This window comes from Miniopterus natalensis, chromosome 7 (genome assembly GCF_054644295.1).
Source record: "Miniopterus natalensis isolate mMinNat1 chromosome 7, mMinNat1.hap1, whole genome shotgun sequence".
Taxonomy (NCBI): domain Eukaryota; kingdom Metazoa; phylum Chordata; class Mammalia; order Chiroptera; family Miniopteridae; genus Miniopterus; species Miniopterus natalensis.
Window position 1 is genome coordinate 74,407,468 of NC_142087.1, and position 18,641 is coordinate 74,426,108.

The following is an 18,641-nucleotide window of genomic DNA, read 5'->3' on the forward strand; positions in this document are numbered from 1 at the left end:
CACACCTCACCTTCACCCATGGCAAGCTAAAGCCCCCTCACCTGGGCACAGCACTCTACAGTGAGCAAAAGCACCTATTAGCTCAGGATTTTGAGATGGGTGAGTCAAGGATTAAATTCCACATATGGGGAAACAGAGGCTTAGAGAGGTGCAGGGACGGCCTTCATTATCAAATGTTCATTAAGTACTTACTGTGTGCCTGACACTAACTCAGGTGCTGGGATCCTTTCATAAACGAGACAGAAACCCCTGCTCACATGGAGCGTACACTCAAGCGTGCCAGGAGTGGGGTGGGAAGAAGACAACAATTGCTACGGGGAAAAATAAAGCAGGGAAGGGAGAAAGTGCAGGGGGTGGGAGTTGCCATTTAAAAATGGATGGTGAGCCCAGCCAGCGTGGCTCACTGACTGAGCGTCGACCTATGAACCAGGAGGACATGGTTCGATTCCTGGTCAGGGCACATGCCCGGGTTGCGGGCTCGATCCCCAGTCGGGGCGTGCAGGAGGCAGCCGATCAATGACTCTCATCATTGATGTTTCTATCTCTCTCTCTCCCTCTCCCTTCCTCTCTCTGTAATCAATAAAAACATATTAAAAAAACACACCACCCTGGCCAGTTTGGCTCAGTGGCTGGAGCGTCGGCCCACAGACTGAGGGGTCCCGGGTTCGATTCCGGCCAGGGGCGCGTGCCTCGCTTGCAGGCTCCACCCCCAGCCCCAGTGGGGGTGTGTGCAGGGGGCGGCCAGCCAATGTGTCTCTCTCACGTCGATATTTCTCTCTTTCCGTTCCGCTCTCTCTGAAGGGCAATGAAAAAAATATCCTCGGGTGAGAACTTAAAAAAACACCTACATGTGAAATATTTAAAAATAAATAAATAAAAATAAAAAAGGATGGTGAGAGGCAGAAAAACACCAGCTTTGGAGTTAAGCAGGTTCTGCATTCGAATCCCAGCTCTGCCAGGTACTCACGGCAGAGCCCTGGGCAAAGGACTCAGCCTTTCTGAGCCTCAGTTTCCTCACCTGTAAGAAGGAGGCCAGTGTGTGGAGGGTGTGGTTCATATGGGCTGGGCCTCTAGATAAGAGGCTTTAGTGATGGACACTAAGGCTTAGGTGATACACTGTAGAATTGTACTTCGAGGACCACCTGCATCGGAATCAACTGAGATCCCTGGGTTGGTCCTGGGCTCCCTCTAGAGACTTTGATTCTGTGGTCTGAGGGGCAGACCTCCTGGGGTTTGAGAACCCCTGACCTAGGTCTTGGGTGTGGGGTTAAGGAACCTATGGCTGCTCCCTGATGAAGACTCACAGGTCCCCAGGGGAGAAATGCCCTCAATGTGCTCCCATGATGCAGACAAGGAACCTGAAGACCAGAGAAGCTGAGTGACTTGCCTAAGGCCACACAGCTGGTAAGCAGCAGAGCTGGGTCTGGGATAGCTGACAGATGGATGGCGAGGTAACAGCCAGTTCAAGTAACAAGCAGTTGGACCCCAGAGAGTTGGAATAGGATCAGGGTGAGAGCTGAATTTCATCCTGGGAATCTAATCCTTCGTTTGGGGGGTGGGGTAGGGGGTGTGTGCAAGTTTCCTTCCCATTCGAGTGTTAAATGACCCTCCCTGGATTCCTGCTCAGTTCACTTTTTGAGAAACTGAGACACACTGAGCAGCCCAGCGCACCCCAGCCTCCCAGTGAGTCCCTTCCTGCAACCCAGTGGCCTTGCTGAACCCATGTGTATGCCAATGTGGGACACACACACTACTAGATGCACTGAAATCTGAATTTCTCACTGCACAGTGGTCACCTTGGGAGCTTTGAAAAATACCAATCCCTAGGTCCCACCCCCAGAGATTCTGATTAAATTGGTCTGGGGGGTGGCCTGGCATTGGGACTGTTAAAGATCTCAGATGACTCTCCCGTGTAGCTGAGATTGGTTTAGCTGTACAGGGACAAGACATCAAATCGCATTGATTCAGAGTGAGAAGGTGCTAGCCTTTCCAATTCTCCTTCCAACCTTCAGACTCCCTAAAGGGGGAAGTCCCAGTCTGAAGTTAATGGGATTTTAACACTTCTCCAAAACACATACATTTCCCCTTTTAACCCAAGAAGAGCAGCTGTCAGGCTCCAGCATCTGGCTAGAATTTCTTAACATGATATATGGCAAATGGTACCAATTCTTTGTGATGTCAAATTTCCTCTTAAAACAGCTTGGTTTAAGTAAAATAAATGAATTAATTTAAAGAAGACTATTAAGCAAATCCCTGTTTTAGGTATTTTCCCTGGGCGCAGGGAAAACCTGGGACTTTTGCTAAAACAGCCAGGAATGAGGGCCTCTCTTTCTGCCGCCTTTGGTGCTTGGAGCATGGAGTTTGGAGACAATGTCAGCTCAGAGAGAGGAGGTAGCCTGTCCGAGGCCACAGGCACTAGTGGTGGAGCTGGAATTTGAACCATGTCCACCTGCCCCCAGAGGTAGTGCAACTTCTGGGTAAGCCACAGATCTGGTGAATTCTCGAGGATCCTTCACCTTAAAAGCTCCCTCAGAATTTCTATTCCCTGGGTGTAGAGTCTTCATATGGTGTTTGCTTAAGGAAAATTCAATAGCATCCTGCAAAATATAACTCAGGTAGGTATCTTTAAAAATCTGATAGAAGACACTGTAATCATCATTCAACACACTGCGAGCACCAGAGAAGAAAGAGACTTGACTGTTTATAAAAAACGTGGCCTCTCGTCCCTTTCAGTCTGGGTTGATAAGAACCTTCTGGTTCGAGTTTCAGCTAGACATTCCAGAGTATCCAATCCACTCCCCACTGAAAAAAGTGTGACGTTAGCTCTCTGCCAACTGTGACTAGCCTCCGAATTCATTCATCCATCCATTCATTCAACACAAGTCTGTGGAGTGCTTACACAGAAGTAGGCACAGAACACAGCAGGCGAGTCCTGCCATCTGGGAGCCCACAGTCCACTTGAGGTGGGGGAAGGCAGGCAGTAATCAGATAATTACTTAAATGAATGTGAAATTATAACAGAAAGAAGGGTCTATCTAAGACAGGCACGTAGAACTTTGAAAACCATAACTGAGGAGTCGACCTATTCAGATATCAGAGAAAGCTTCCCAGAGGAGGTGACATTCGATGTTGGAGCTTCAGGATGAATAGGCAATGACCAGGGTGAAGGAGAGAGGAAAAGCATTCCAGGCAGAGGGAACAGCATATGCAAAGACCTGAGGCAGGAAGGAATTAGTAAGTATGAGATGAGTGTGGCTGCACTCAGAAAACCAGGAGGTCGTGACAGGAGATGAAGTCAGAGAGGTGAGGGGCCTGGCCTTATGGAGCCTTGCAGGCCATTCACCAGCAAATGTGGGAAATCTGAGAAATATAACCAAACAGTCACACAATTGGGATTGTTTAATAACTTGAGGAGTTTTAGTCACTTAAAAGGGAGAAAAGCAAAAAGAGAAAGGCAAGAGTCTAAGAATAAAAGGAAGCAGTAAGTGAGGGGAAAGCTGAAGAGAGCTGTGCTGGTTCAGGGCCTGGACTGGGTAGGTAACAGTCTGGTTTTAAACACCATCCTGCCACTTCTTAGCTGTATCCTTGCACGTGTTACTCCATCTCTCTGGGGCTCAGTTTCTTCATCTGTAAAATGGGGATAATAACAGTGCCTTCCTCATAGGGCGTTGTGAGGGCTCAATGAGTTAATAACACCTGTGGAGTGGTATATGAGTGTTAGCTATGTGGGTGTCATCGGAGAAATGGGCTGTGCTGTGCACTCTAAACTCTCAGAGTCCTCGAGGGGGCCCCAGGCTCAGCTGGGACAGTTCGAGGGTGAGCAGTGACCGAGGAGACAGAGGACCCACAGTGCTGCTCTAGTGTGGGACAGGCTTTGAAGGGTGCCTAAGAAATCTCCCTGGGAGACCCAAACTCCTCCTCCCTTGAGTGAGAATGTCTCCTATCTGGGAGAGAGGCCAGGTTCTGCATTTTTTTTGAGTGAAAAGGAAGGGGCTCTGACCACCTCCCTCATAAGGAACCTCCAACTCAGGGAAGATTATCCCCAAAGTAATGAACTTAGGGATCCAAAAGCAGTGACCAAGGGCCCATCATAAGGGTAATGACATCATGTTTGGGAAGACAAGGGATGCATATTTAAGCAGAGTCCTAAAAGATGAGTTAAGGAAGCCAAGGGGGCCAGGAAAAGGCTGCAAGACTGTGTTAGTCAACATAGCATGTGCAAAGGCCCTGAAGCGAGACCCAGAATGGTGTCCTGAGGATCTGAAAAAGGAGATAGGAAGCCATATGATAGGAATATGAAGATGGGTGGTAGTTCTTACAGGCCTTTAGTGGCCAGATAAGGATTTTGGAAGTTATCCTGACAGCAATTAGAAGCCGTGAGGGGATAATTCCCCTCCCCACTGCCTCTTCCTCTTACCCCTATCCAAAAACTCTGTATAGAAAGCATGGATGAGATTGGAGGTGGGCTCTGCAAGGAGTGATTTCACCATATCTGAAGGGCAACATTCATTCATTCATTTATTCAACAAATTTTTATTTGGTAACTACTATGTGCTAGGCACAGTTTTAGCACTAGGATGATAGAAGTAAAACCTGACCAAGTCCCTCTCTGATGGAACTTATAATGTAGTGGGACAAGACAGACAAGAGCCAGATAAACTTGTAACATACAAGGTGGTGAAAAGGGCTTTAAGTCCTGGCCTGGTACCTCGGTTGGTTAGAGCGTCATCCCAATACGCCAAGATTGAAGGTTCGATCCCTGGTCAGGGCCCATGCAAGAATCAACCAATGACTGCATAAATAAGTGGAACAGCAAATCAATGTCTCTCTCTCTCAAATCAATCAATAAGTAAAAATTTAAAAAGAAAGAAAGAAAAGGTCTATGAAAAAAATAAAGGATGGAACATGAAGGTTGGGGGAAGGATGTGCTATAACCATTGACCAGGAGATGTGACCCAGCACATTGTCCCTGCCACCCCCCTTTCCACTGAGTGCCCTTATCTGCACCATTGTAAGTAGAGTTTAAAGATGATTTTTTGCACTTCTCTACCCTGTGATCAATGAAACTCCCCAGTTGGCACCAACAGTGCTTTTGTTGTGACCGCAGTGACCAGCAAACTGTTCCACTTCCCCATGTATCGCTGCCAGCCACTCATCTCCCAGGCTGGGTAGCCACAAGCCCTTGGCACTCCGGTCCGACCCTTGCCTAACACCATTTGCCTTTCTCTGGATAATAGGGTGGTGAGATTATTGAGGTGCCCCCGGGGGCTTGGCAGGGCTGCTTCCCGGGGCCTGCTCCAGGTCAGCTGGCAAGAAAAAGTGGATTTAAACAAAGTTGACAATAGGCTCGAGGTTCTTTAGCAGGGGTGGGGAAGGGGAGCCATCCTTCAGCCGCCTTCCTGAGGATCCTATCAACTCTACAGGCACCTCCGGAGTGGACAGGTGTCAGAAACAATAAGGAAAGGAGGCATAAATAAAAGAACCCCGCTGGCTAACCAGAGATTCGGGGACCTTCTGCGGTTCATTTCTTCAGCAACTGCTGCCAGGAGTTATGGATGAAGAAGAGTTAATGAATGACACGTAAAGGACGAGACCCACAAAATAACCAATTGGGAACAAGAGTTCTGACACCAAACATCAGTGTTCCTAATGCGCCTGCCAGGATTCCGGTCGTGAGCACCACCGAAGCGGCCTGACCTTGAACCTCAGAATTCTGACTCCGAACATGAGTTCCAACCGGGAACAGCAGCATTCCGACCTTGCCCGCTAGAGTTTCGATCACGAGTAGCAAAGCTCTGGCCACATACTCCTTGGGTCCAATTACAGATTTGAGGATTCTGACAAGGGATGGCAGGCTTCTGACCTTGAACCCCAGAGCTGTGACCTTGCATGGCAGCGCTCCGACAACGGATATCAGAGTAGTGATCCTGAGCGGCAGAATTCCAAACTTAAACACCAGAATTCCAGTCCGGGCACCCTGATCTCTACCAAGAATTTCTGAACTCCCAAGCTTTCCAGGCTGAATTTGTAGAGCTGACATCACTTTACAGGGACGTAAAGTTCAATTCTACACAGGCCCACAGCCCCTAGAAATAAGCCAAATGCTCAGACTACGAGGAAGATAAAAATAACAATAAAAAAATACCAGCTTACATTTGTTGCAGGTCAGGCACATCCCTGAGCACTTTACAGGCTTTTATGTTCTCCATTCCTCTGGATAAGCCCAGGGGATTTATGATTCCCATTGTGCAGATGAGGAACCTGAGGCTAAGAGCCAGGCCGCTTTGCTGACTCAGTATCCAGTGCTTTTCCCAACCGCTACCGAAGCTTTTTCTTCCTGCTCTGGTTGAGGCTGGGTAGGGAACGTTGGATCCCATTAGCTAGTAAGTTAAGGATTTACCATGAATTTCCCTAACTTGCGTTGGCATCACCAGGCGTGAGCTGCCCTGGGTTTTGAAGTCAAGTCCCAGCGGGGTGGGACAGTCATTCACTCAACAAACACTTGTCACCCTGTGCTGTGCTTGATGCCAGGAGTAAGGACAGGGGAGGGGGGCCTAATGCTGGGAGTAAGGAGAGAGCAGGGCCAAGCTCTACTCTCTTCATCTCCCCCTTCCAGACGGGAGGGCCTTAGAGGCAAGAATGGCCCTCCTCCCATTGCTAGCCATCCGAAGGCTCAGTGCTTCCAGGATCCAAAACTGGAGCCCCAAAAGCTGAATGTTTCGTTTGGCCCACTCAAATGTTTTAATTTTGTTGTTATTAATCCTCACCAGAGGATTTTTTCCCCCATTGATTTTTAAAGAGAGTGGAAGGGAGAGAGAGAGAGTAGAGAGAGAGAAAAACCTGGATGTGACAGAGAGGTGTAGACTGGTTGCCTTTGTCCAGCACGTGCCCCAACCAGGCCAGGATCGACCCAGGTGTATGCCCAGGTACGTGCCCAGGAATCAAAACCCATGAACCTTCTGTGCGAGGGCCGATGTTCTAACCATTGAGCAACACTGGCCAGGGCTCAAATGCTTTAATTTTTAAAAATTATTTGCCAACGCTGAAGTTTGGCTATCTCACATGAAAATTAACATTCTGGCTGGACTCAGAAAAGAACCCAGCCTGGAGCTGAATAGCAGCTGCCTCTTTAAATGGGAGTGTATGGCCCAGTTCACCGCAGTCCCCACCACCCCCTGCTGCCTCCTTGACACTAAGGCTGAGTGTTAACTGGCTTCCTCATTGAACTTGCCCTACCATAATTCTCTTGTCCAACTGCTTTACTTGTTAACACCACCTACCTGGCCCCTGTTGCCATCTGAGTTTGAGGTCCCCGCTCTGGCCTCCATATCCCTAGGCAGGGAGCTTGAGGAAGCACTTTTCCCTTGACAGATTCTCCAGGACTGAGGGGCCTTCTACCCCTCACCTAGGCCTTCCGAGTCATCCTTCCCAGAGGGCAGGGCTGGCTTCATGGGGTGCGACCTGCATAGTCACTCAGGGCCCTGTGCTCAGAAGTACCCAACTTGGCTTAATACTCTACAGTCTCCACGAATTTTGAACAAGGGGGCTGCGTTTTCATTTTGCACTGCACCCCCACAACTTCTGTAGCCGGCCCTGTCGGTGGATCACTCAGTACTAGGGGCATGCAGCACACACACACACCACACACATACACACACATGACACACACACACACCACACATACACATACCACACACACACCACACATACACACCACACACACACACACACCACACATACTCACACACCACATAACATACACACACACCACACACACCACACCACACACTGCACACGCATACACACAACACACATATGACACATACCACATACACACACACCACACACACCACACACATACCACACACGACATGCACACACCCCACACATACACATACCACACACACACCACACACACACACCACACATACTCACACACCACATAACATACACACACACCACACATATACACACACCACACCACACACTGCACACGCATACACACAACACACATATGACACACACCACACACACACACACACACCACACAGACTACACACATACCACACACATGACACGCACAACACACACTCCACACACACCACACATATACACACCACGGACTTCTCAATCCATCCGGAGACCTCCTCTTTGGATTGGCCTATGCTCCAGGTCATGAGGCCAGTAAGGGTCTAAAATTTTTGTACAGGGGGAGGGAGCTGGAGGCAGCAACCTGGGGTGAGAGGGGACCAGGGGACTTGCCTCGGGCTACATTTGCACAGAGCTTTATGGGGGTGTGACGGAGACTGGGCAGAGGGTTGGGGAGTGTCCAAGCCCCCCACCCTCCAGCCACTCCTTGGCACAGATGCTGCATGAAGAGTTTGAGCGAGCAAGGAGTCATCGGAGGCCAGATTAAGGCAAGGTTTGGGGCGGATGCTCTTTCTTGTCTCTGTCTTGAGAAAAGGAAGGTAGAAGAAAAACTAACAAACATGGGCTTGGCCACACAGAGCTGGCCACTCTGGCACAGGTGAGTGTCCCTGCCTTTCCTGCTTGGCCCATTTTCCAGCTGTGGGAACTGAGGCCCAGGGAGATGAAGGGTCTGTCTCATAGCTCCTATAGGGCAGTGTTGGGATTATAAACCCAGGTCTCCAGAGTTCCAAACAAGGGTTCTTTGCACTCATACCAGAAAGATGGCATATGAAAGGAGGGAAAACACTGATGAAGAGGAAGGGAAGGTAGCCTGCCCCAACTGGCCTCATCTCAAAATAAACCAGAGAGATTTTATCACAGAAAGAACGTGAACACCACTAGGTCCAAACTGATCATTCAATGTCAGGGAGGTCCTTTCTGAAGAGCTGACATCTGAGCTGAGATCTGAGGGATGAGAAGGGGCAGCTGGAATTGCAAGATATGAAGCCAGAGGCCCAGAGAGGTTAAGTGATTTGCACAAGGTCACACAGCTAGCCTTCCCTCCCTCCCGCCAGCCCTCCAATTCCTCTGACAAAGCCCCTCCTCTGGGTCAGGCCTGGAGGCGACTTTGGAATGCAGGTCTGCAAACTTCTCCTGTAAATGCTGCTGTTACCAAAAGCAGCCTTAACAAATAGGTAAATGAATGTGGCAGATGTACCAATAAAACTTGATCTATAAACCAGCCAGCCCACCCACCCTGCTCTAGAGCACAGAAATAAATAAGATATAGTCCTAGACTTTGAGAACATCCTGCTTTAGTTGGGGAGATAAAACAAGTTGGGAAGATAAAACAAGCTGGGAAGAAAGTCAAATACAAGAGGGAGCATGCTAAATGGTGCTGGAGAGGCAGAAACGGAGAATTTGTAGAAGAAAGATCATTTCTGCAGCTCAGGTAGGAGAAAAGTCAAGTTTGGGTCCCCAGAAAGGGACACCTACACTGGGAGGCCCCCTCAGACCATGCCCTGTTATTCGCCATCAAAACACCTTGCTCCTTCCTTCAAAGCATACGAATGACGCTGTGTGGTTATGCTTTCATTTAATTTTGTACTTGTTCAATGTTTAACTCCCTCCAGTAGCCAAGTGTTGATGACCTATTTAAGCCCCTGGATTCAGCCCTACCTGAAGCCTTACCTAACCAAGGGCTCTTCAATTATATTTTTTTTGCTTAAGTCCATTTGTGCTTCATTTTTGTCACCTGCAACCAAAAGAATCCTAACTAATAGATACACAAGTACTTCTCTAGTACCCAGCATGGTTCCTGGCATATAGCAATAAATGTTTATCATACAAAGAACAGATGGCATGCACACAGACCCAGAGAAAGTTATAAGGATCAGAGAAGCCTAGAAAGGAAGCTAACTCTGAAACCAGAAGGATTGTTCCAGGAATAGGAGGGAGTGACCGCATCAAATTGCAGTCAGTATTTCAAGGAACAATAAAGGATGTGTAAACTTATCCAAGGCAGAGGAGATAAAAGGAAATTGATCCATTCAAAGAGCCGGTGGGAACTCCAGACATGATAAGCAAATGGAAGGCTGGTTCAACACTATCCTCTTATCTCTGCCTTTCTTTCTGCTTCTCAGATGCCCCCACAGGGCAATCATGGGCTGCCTCTTACATGCAACTGGGTCTGCGAGGACTCTAAGAGGCAGCGTTGGCCAAGGTCAAGGGCCTCAACGATCATATAGGCCTTGGAAAGACTCCGGGAAGGGCCCTAGGTAGCAATTAGTGAAATGTGGTAGTTTATTTTTAGAATCTGTTTGATTCCAGGTCCATTACCTGGCGGATGCGAGTGATGGTGTGGAATTGGCAAATGTAACATATTCTCTCAAAGACAGCGTCCGCCTGCCAGGCCATGGTGGGCAATTATGGTGGAGAGCAGCCTCGCTGCAGAGTAAAATGGAGCAGTCAGGGTGGGAGGGAGCATCTCAAGTGTCTAATTTAATCCTGTCTCCTTGCTGTGAATGGAAGGCAGGAGGTCACCTCTTCCTGGCCTAAGAAGTGTGGAGATCATAGTGGGCAGGTAGAGACCAGGGAGGTAGGAGGAGATGGAGGGGTATACTGGGGAGACCCTTGCCTTGTAAGAGAGACCCCTCTGACCAGTTGTCATAAGATCACCCAAATTTTCCCATTTACTCACTCAACAAATGTTTACTACCAGTTAACTGCAGTATTAACAACAACTATAACACTAGTTAACTTGCAGCGAGAGTGCCAGGCACTAACTCTGAGTGCTTCATATAAAATCGGTCGTTGGGAGGCTCCCCAAATTATGGATCAGGAAACTGATCAGAGAAGTTAAGTCATTCACCTTAGGGCACACAGCTCAGAAGTGCTGAGCTGAAATTTGAAGCCATGCAGTCAGGTTTCAGAGCCTGCTCTCTTAAGCATTCCTCCGTCTCTAAGGGTCAGTCCTGGCATCCACGGAACAACCCATAAGCCAGTCTTCACAGCGCTTTGTGCAAGAAAGGTCTGAACGTCAGCTTCCCAGGGAGTAGCAGAGGGAGCAGTCAGGGCTGCCGGAAGGCGGTGTGGGTGGCAGGGAGAGGGGGAAGCCGGGCCTTGAAAGGTGGAAAGAGAGAGGCTGCAGGCAGATAAAAGGAAGATGATGATGCAGGCGGAGGAATCAGCTTGGCCAAGGTGTGGGGACTGGGAAGGACAGAGGACTCGAGGAACACCGCGGGCGGGTGCGGTGGCTATGGAGCGAGGACGGGAGGAGGTGAAGGCGGAGGTGTTGGCTGGGGCCTTGAAAGTCAGGCTGAGGAGTTTGGGCTTTATCCTGGGGGCAGTGAGAACCTTGGAAGGATTTTTGGAAGGGGATGATTAACATGAACAGATTACACTTGAGGAAGATGGCTCTGGTTCGCTGCAGAGGATGGATTGGAAGGGGATGGCTGAAGGCAGGGAGGCAGTGTGAAGGCTCAGCTGCTCCAAGGAAAGGCCAAAGTCCAACAGAACAGACAAGGTCATCCTCTCATCTTACCTCCTAACTCCTCCACTGGCTTACTCTGCTCTGGCCATACTGGTCACCTGGCTGTGCCTTGACTGCCCCAGACCTGCCCCTGCCCCAGGGCCTTAGCACATGCTATTTTTTTCTACCAGAACACTCTTCCCCCAACAGTCCACATGCCTCCCTCTCTCCCTTCCTGCAGGTCTCTGCTTAATTGTCACCTTCTTGGTGAGGCCCTTCCGGACCACCCTAGTTAAACCCCTTACCTGCTGACCTATCTCTATGGCACTTATCAACAAACAAAATATGACACTTTAATTTGATATTGTCATTTCACCCATAAATACTTCAGTGTGTTTATCTAAAAGATAAATATTTTTAAACATAATCACATGAGCATTATCACACCTAAAAATAGCATTAATTCCTCAATCACATCAAATATCCAGCTAGCATTCATCTTCCCCTGACTGTCTCATGATTTCTTTTTCACACTTGCCCTGCTCTAGTCAGTATCTGTATTTATTTTGTGAATGGTCTCACTCTCTCCCCTACTGAAATTTCAGTGTCATTAGGGCTGGGATCTTTGTTTTGTTCTCTGCTGTGTCCCCAGGACCCAGCCCAGGGCTTGGCACACAGTAGGTGCTCCATAAATCTTACTGAATGAATGAACATATCCAGAGTTTTATATTTTTCGGTCTTACATTTAGGTCTTTGATCCACTTTGAGTTCATTTTTTTACGCAGTGTGAGGTGAGGGACCAATTTCATTCTTTTGCACGAGGACATCCAGTTTACCCAGCACCATTTGCTGCCCTGGGTGACTCTGACTCACGGGAAGAGAGTCACCTCTGACTTGGCTTGGAAGGGGGTCCTGGGGTGGGAGGGCCCAAGGCCCTAATACACAGGTCTTTGGTTGGTTCCCCCAGAACCAGATTGTAAGACAGGGATCCAAGTACAGGTGGCTTATGTGGGAAGTGATCCCAGAAAACACCGGGAGGGGAGAGAAGATGCGAGACATGGAAGGAAAGAGGCCAAACAGGGTGTTTTATCAAGCCAGGAACCACGGTGGGCACCTGGGGCTTAATTCTGAGGAACTCTGGGGGCCAGTGAGACTATGCACCTGCGAGTTACACCCCAGCCAGGGGCGAGGAAGCGCGGGTGTTTATACACCGTCTCCCATCAGTCGGCAGCTGAGGCTGGTCTGGGTGGGCCATTAACTACCTGTCTTCACCGGCCTCCACTGGCCAGAGGACGCTGCCAGGCAAAGAAGTGCAGGGGCTGGAAGCTGGCAGTTGGGCTAGTGGCACTGAAATGGTAACAGCTGAAAGGACACGGATGGGACACTAACCACATCTCCTCTGTCACGGTCGGGCCCCTGTTCTGCCCCAACTGCCCGTGTGGCTTTGAACAAATTACATAACCTCGCTTACAATGAGCCTGCATCATTTTATAAGACTAACACTATTTTGAAAAGGAGCTTATTTATTGGGCAGGACTGTCAGGAGGATTAAGTGAGACAATAACAATTACAAACAACAACAACAAAACCCCTAACAGTCATCGAGGGCTTTCTGTGTCAAGCCCTATTTGAAGTGCTCTGCAGGCATTAACTCATTCAATTCTGGTAGCGATTCAATGAGGCAGGTGCTGCTATTGTGCCCATTCTATGAGTAAAGGAACCGGGGCACAGGGAGGTGCAGTAGTTTGCCTCAAATCACATGATTTTGAGTAGAGGCCAAACTTTGAACTTGGGCGATGCAGCTCTAAAATCAGGGCTCCTATCCATAATGCTCTCAGGCATAGAAGTACACGAAGTGCTGGGTATGGAGCTTAATGCATGCTTCTCTTTCAGTTAATTAAGTTTTGGCCAAGCTGCTCCTTTGGGCATCACTTTTCCTCCTAAGCATTTCCACATTCTCTAGCCTATCAGAGACTTTCAAAACCCCTGAGACCAGCTGCCAAGGTCTCTCATCCTGGCCAAGCACCCTGGAGAAATGGAAAGGTCCCTGAGCCTCGTTGAGGGTAACAGTGGGGTCAGAAAGATCTGGAAATGGTCCCTGATCTTTCACCAACTTAGTGAGTGACCCAGGCAAGTCCTGGACACATCCTCCGCGTTTCCCTTTATCACATCAGGATGCTGGATTTATGAAGCAAGCTTCAACACTGCACGCGCACTAGCGTACTTCATCCTCTGGGCAACCCTGTGAGGTGGGTTTTATTACCACCTTCATTTACAGATTAGGAAATGGAAGCTATGGGAAGGGAAATCATTTGCCCAATGTCCAGAGGTAGGAAATGGCAGGGCTGGGATTCACATCCAGGTCTGTGTGACCCCACAGGCAGGATTCTGAATCTCCGGCATATGGCCTCCCAGGAATAAATATAAGTATCCAGGATGACCAACCTGGGGCCTGCAAGAGCCACAGCCAGACAACTCATGACTACGAGAAACCCCGTAAATTCTGAGTTGGTTTCCCTCATCTTTCTTGTGAGAATTCATGGGTCCCTCAGTTCAGGTGAAGGAAGCAGAACATCATCACATAGAGGCATGAAATCCTAACAGCGCAGGCAGTGATCCCACAATCGACAGCACTGCAATAGAAGATGTCGCCAACCAGGGGTGCAGCCAGAATAGAGGAATTCAGTGATGACACTAATAATCTCCATTGTCATTTATCGAATGCTAACCATGGGCTGGGCACTGGGCTAAAAACTTTATGCAGATTATCTCCCACATGGTGGGCTCCATTTCCTAGATGAGGAAACTGAGACTCTGAGAAGGAAAGGAATTCATATTTCTGGTAGGATGGAGCTGAGGAATGAACCGCATGTGTTGGACTCCAGAGTTGATTCTTAATCAAGTCTGCGGTGGGTGAAATACTGACCACTGTCCCTAAATAAAAACTACTCCCTCTTTTGAATATAATAATAACAATAAGTCACAATAATAAAGTACTTTCCATTTGCAAATTACATTTACATCTGGAATCTCCTCGAATCATCAAAAGAGCCCGAAGAAGTGGGTCACTGTTCAGCAGATGAGCTCACTGAAGTTCAGATGGCTTGAACGACTCCAGGATTAAGAAACACTGGCTTGGGACCCAGATCACCCTGGGTTCAAACTCTGGCTCTGCCATTTTCATTCCCTCGACAAACATTTACTGAGCACCTAGCTGTGTGAGCTCCAAAAGTGACTTCACCTCTCAGAGCCTCCATGTATATCTTCTTTGTAAGAGTCTTAACACCACTCATCAAATCCATTCTCCTCCTCACCTGAAAATCCAGACACTTGCCTTCCCAGGCGTCCCTGCGGCTATAGCATGAGCATGGGACCTGATCTTGGCTAATGGGATTTAAGGGGACTCCTGAGAAAAGTTTATCTCAGGGAGAAATGTGGCATATAGGATGAATGCCCCACTTCACTGGTTGAATACTGTGTGTCAACATTTGAAGGCTGGGACTGGGTAGCCATTTGGTGATATGAGGACCGGGTCATCTGCAGGAGTTGGAGGAGCTGAAAGATGAAGAGAATCTGGAATCTTGATGGCACCATGGAACCATTACTCTGAAACCAGCTACCTTGGAACTTCCTGTTATGTGAGATGATACATTTCACATCTTCCCCCTTTGAGAAGCCACTTGGACTTTTCTATTCTGTTGCTTGCAGCCCAAACAGACAGACTATCTGAATTGTTGAAGGGATTTTAATGAGACAGTGGATGTAAAGTTCCACTAGTCAGTCCCTGGCACAATAAACAGCAGCTACTCTGGAAATTAAGGAATTATCTGAGGGCTTGAGTCCCGAGACTGTTCCAGAAAACACAGACACTCCGTACTGGGTGAATTAGCTCCCGCTCTCTCCTACTGAGAAAAGCCTGTGGAGTTTTCCGAGAAAGCAGAACCCCAGTGGTGGCCCAGCACTGAAATCCTGTCACTTTGTTGGGGCTGACCCTCCAAACAAGAATCAATCACACTGCCTTTTGCCTAATGGATTTTGATTTTCACTTCCCTGACAGCGAAGGCTAGGGCTTGTGCTTTGGTTTGTCTCTGTGTTGCCAGAACATCCCATCAATTATTCAGAGTCAGCTCAGCCTCCCAGAACCGCTTTCAGAAGGAAAGAGTTTGCTGCAGCTCAGCCCACCCAGCCTTCGAGAAAGGCCCCACCTCCTGTGTGCTAGGTACTGTGAGAAAGTTTGGCAAACATGATTTCATAATGACCTGCAATTTAACAGGTGGGAGGCTGGGGCTTGGAGAGTTGAAGTATTTGCTTAAGGCCAGAAACTGGGGAGAGTGCTGGAGCTGGGCTCGGACCCCGGGTCTGTCCTTGCTCTTAAATGTATGAGATGGTCATTCTTATATCTCGCAGCCACACAGAAATGGTCCCCCATTTTACCTTCTTCTTCTGTGGCCTCTGAGAAGTTTCCACAGGCCTCGCTGTCTGACGAGCAAGGCATCCATCCAAGGGGCTGGATGGGAGTGAGGTGAGCACAGGGAACTGGGTTGCAGGTGGGCAGTGAGGAAGCAATGACAGATTCCAAGCCCTGAGACATGGTGACTAACTGATTGCTCGATTCATTCACTTATTCTACATTTAGTTATGTGAGTTCCTCTGTGCTAGGCACCATGATGGGTGCTGGGGACAGAGCAGTAAACACAACTTGTGGTGCTTACACTTTTGTGCAGGAGAAACAGAGAAACAGAAGGAAGCAGATATCATTTCAGATGGTGTTGAAGCCTTTGCAGGAAGGACACTGCATGATATGACAGAGACTAAGGGGAAGGACGCTGCTTTGGACAGGGCTCAGGAAAGGTCTCTCTAAGGAGGGGATATCTGGGCAGAGGCCTGCTTAAACAAAGAATAAGGAGAAGTGGCTGGCCATGAGAGTCTGAGAAAGAGCATTCTAGGCAGCAGAAACAAGTGCAAAGGTCCTGAGATGGGATAAAGCCTGACCTGTGTAGGGAACAGCAAGGTCCAGGGGGGCTGGAGCGAGTGAACGAGAGGAGAGAGAAGAAATGAGCTCAGAGAGGTCATGGGCCTGGATTCAGTAGGGTCTGGTATGTCATGGTGAAGGTTTGGATTTTATGCTGAGTGTGATGGGAAACCTCTAGAGGATTTTGAGCAGATGAATAATGTGATCCAATCTACATTTTGGAAGCTCACTCTGGCCACTGTGTGGGCAGCGGATTGCAAGGGACAGAAGCAGAAGCAGGCAGACTGGGGAGGAGACTATGGCACTTATCCACTGTGGAAAGAACAGGGTCTTTACAATCACACTTGAGTCTGAATTTCTGGCTATTCCTCTCTTGCCTGCTGTGTGACTTTAGGCAAGTTACTTAACCTCTCTGAGGCTCCCTATTTGAGAAAGGTGGAATAACAATAGAGAATAGGCATAAGGACTAATTGTGTTACCCTTCTTACAGTGGGTGTTTGATGAATGGCAGTCAGGACTTCTACACTGAAAGCCAATGAGCTTGCCTGCTTTCCCATTTCAGCTCTGCACGAATATCCTAGACCTCCATCTGCCAGGAATGTGTGCTGGCTGAGCCTGGGATCACAGAGAGGTCACAAAGCTGTCCCTGCAAGCAGATTAACCCAATGGAGAGATGAGGCTATTTATTCTCAGTGTCTTCTGCAAGGCTGAGCTTCCTGCCTTGCTGCCAGACGCCAACCTAAACACTGCCCTTTGCCTGCTTCTTCTCTGGGAGGGTGACCCGACCCTCCCCTGCCCCTCACTCTTATGCCTTAGGGACAGGACAGGGAAGTGGGAGAGTTGTGTCTAGGCCTAAACAGGATGTGGAGGGCAGGAACCCCTGTCAAGCCTGGAAATAGCAAAATAAGTCTGTTGATCCTAAGCCGGTTAAGGGTGAGTGACTCTATCTTAAGAGGGAGGCTTTTTGGACATGAAACTTGGGGCAGGATTATGACCAGAGGCAGCCCATAGCCTCAGAAGAGGAAATCAGGCCTACGAATCTCTGTCCTCTTTAGGGTTGACAGGGAAGAGGAAAAACCTGCAGGCCTTCCTCCACGCTCCTACCAGCCACCCCCTCCTGAATCCCCTCTCAGAGGCCTCTCCTTGGGTAGTCAGATCTGAGGAAGGGACCCCACAGGGTCCCCTTCAAACTTGGCCCTATGGGTGAGCCTTCGGTGAGAAGCTAACTGAGCCAGGAGGATCCCACAATGAGAGGCCGGCTGAATGAAGGCAGCCCTAGCTAACACATACATGGCTGGCATGTAGACTTCCTCCCCTTTTCCCCTTTTTCCATGAGAACATGGATCTATCCACCCACCTCGCTTTCTGATCCTGCTCTCAGAGGGTATGTTCCACACGTCTTTCCTGACTTGATCTTCTTGGATTTTGACATCAACACCTCTCTTTTCTGGGCTCCCCCTGGGTCCCAAATGAACTTCTTTACAGCACTGAACATACTGTGTTGTCATTTATTCCGACACCCAGCACATTGGCCATGTGGAGACAGGCCCCTATCTCTCCCAGACAGCCCTGAATCGCAGCCTGACACAGAGAAGTTGCTCCCGTCCTGGCCTGGCCCCCACCCAAAGCCTCTGCCAGTCCCTTACACCCTCTGCCTTTACCTGGCAGCACACAGGACTCCCTGGCCCACGGGCTGTAATAAAACTCCACTGCCTCCTCCTGCTTCATTTTTCTCTCTGATTTTGAAACATACATTCTCTTCCAACAGCCGAAGCATCTTTACAAGCCGCATCAAATCATTCTTGGAATAAACTCACCCCATAAATAAAGAACAAACCAGGGGCGACCCTTCGCCCACAAGCATCCGCAGCCAGCTGCGTGGGCATGCACGCACACGCCCACCCCTCAGGTCCCTTTGCCCCATTTTGCTTACTTATGTTAAAACTGCCTGACAGTCTCTCAAGGTCCTCCAAGCAAGTCTATAAGCTGCTTTCATTCCCTTCTTGGAGGCAAAGTGGAGTTGTAAATATAGGGATAAGTATTAAAATTGCAAGGTGACACCCCCTCCAGCCCGCGTCTGGGACTTCACCAGGGAGCGTTAAGTAGAATGGACCAAACTCAACTCTCCAGCGCCGCGAGGCTCAGCCTGCCTCTCTGGGCTCTCTCTTTCACTGGCATGGTCCATCCTCTGGCTGTGGGTTTTTATAAGTCTCTGTAAATCTTTTCTCCAACCAAGTCGGGGTATCAAGTATTGAAGAATAAAAGGATGGGGCGGCCGATACCACACAG

General features: G+C 48.8%; 1 protein-coding gene across 1 annotated transcript in view; it reads right to left on the reverse strand.

Moving 5' to 3' along the window:
* KCNB1 (potassium voltage-gated channel subfamily B member 1) overlaps positions 1–18,641 on the reverse strand; it is a 79,058-nt gene that overhangs the window by 59,679 nt on the left and 738 nt on the right. The window lies entirely within an intron of this gene.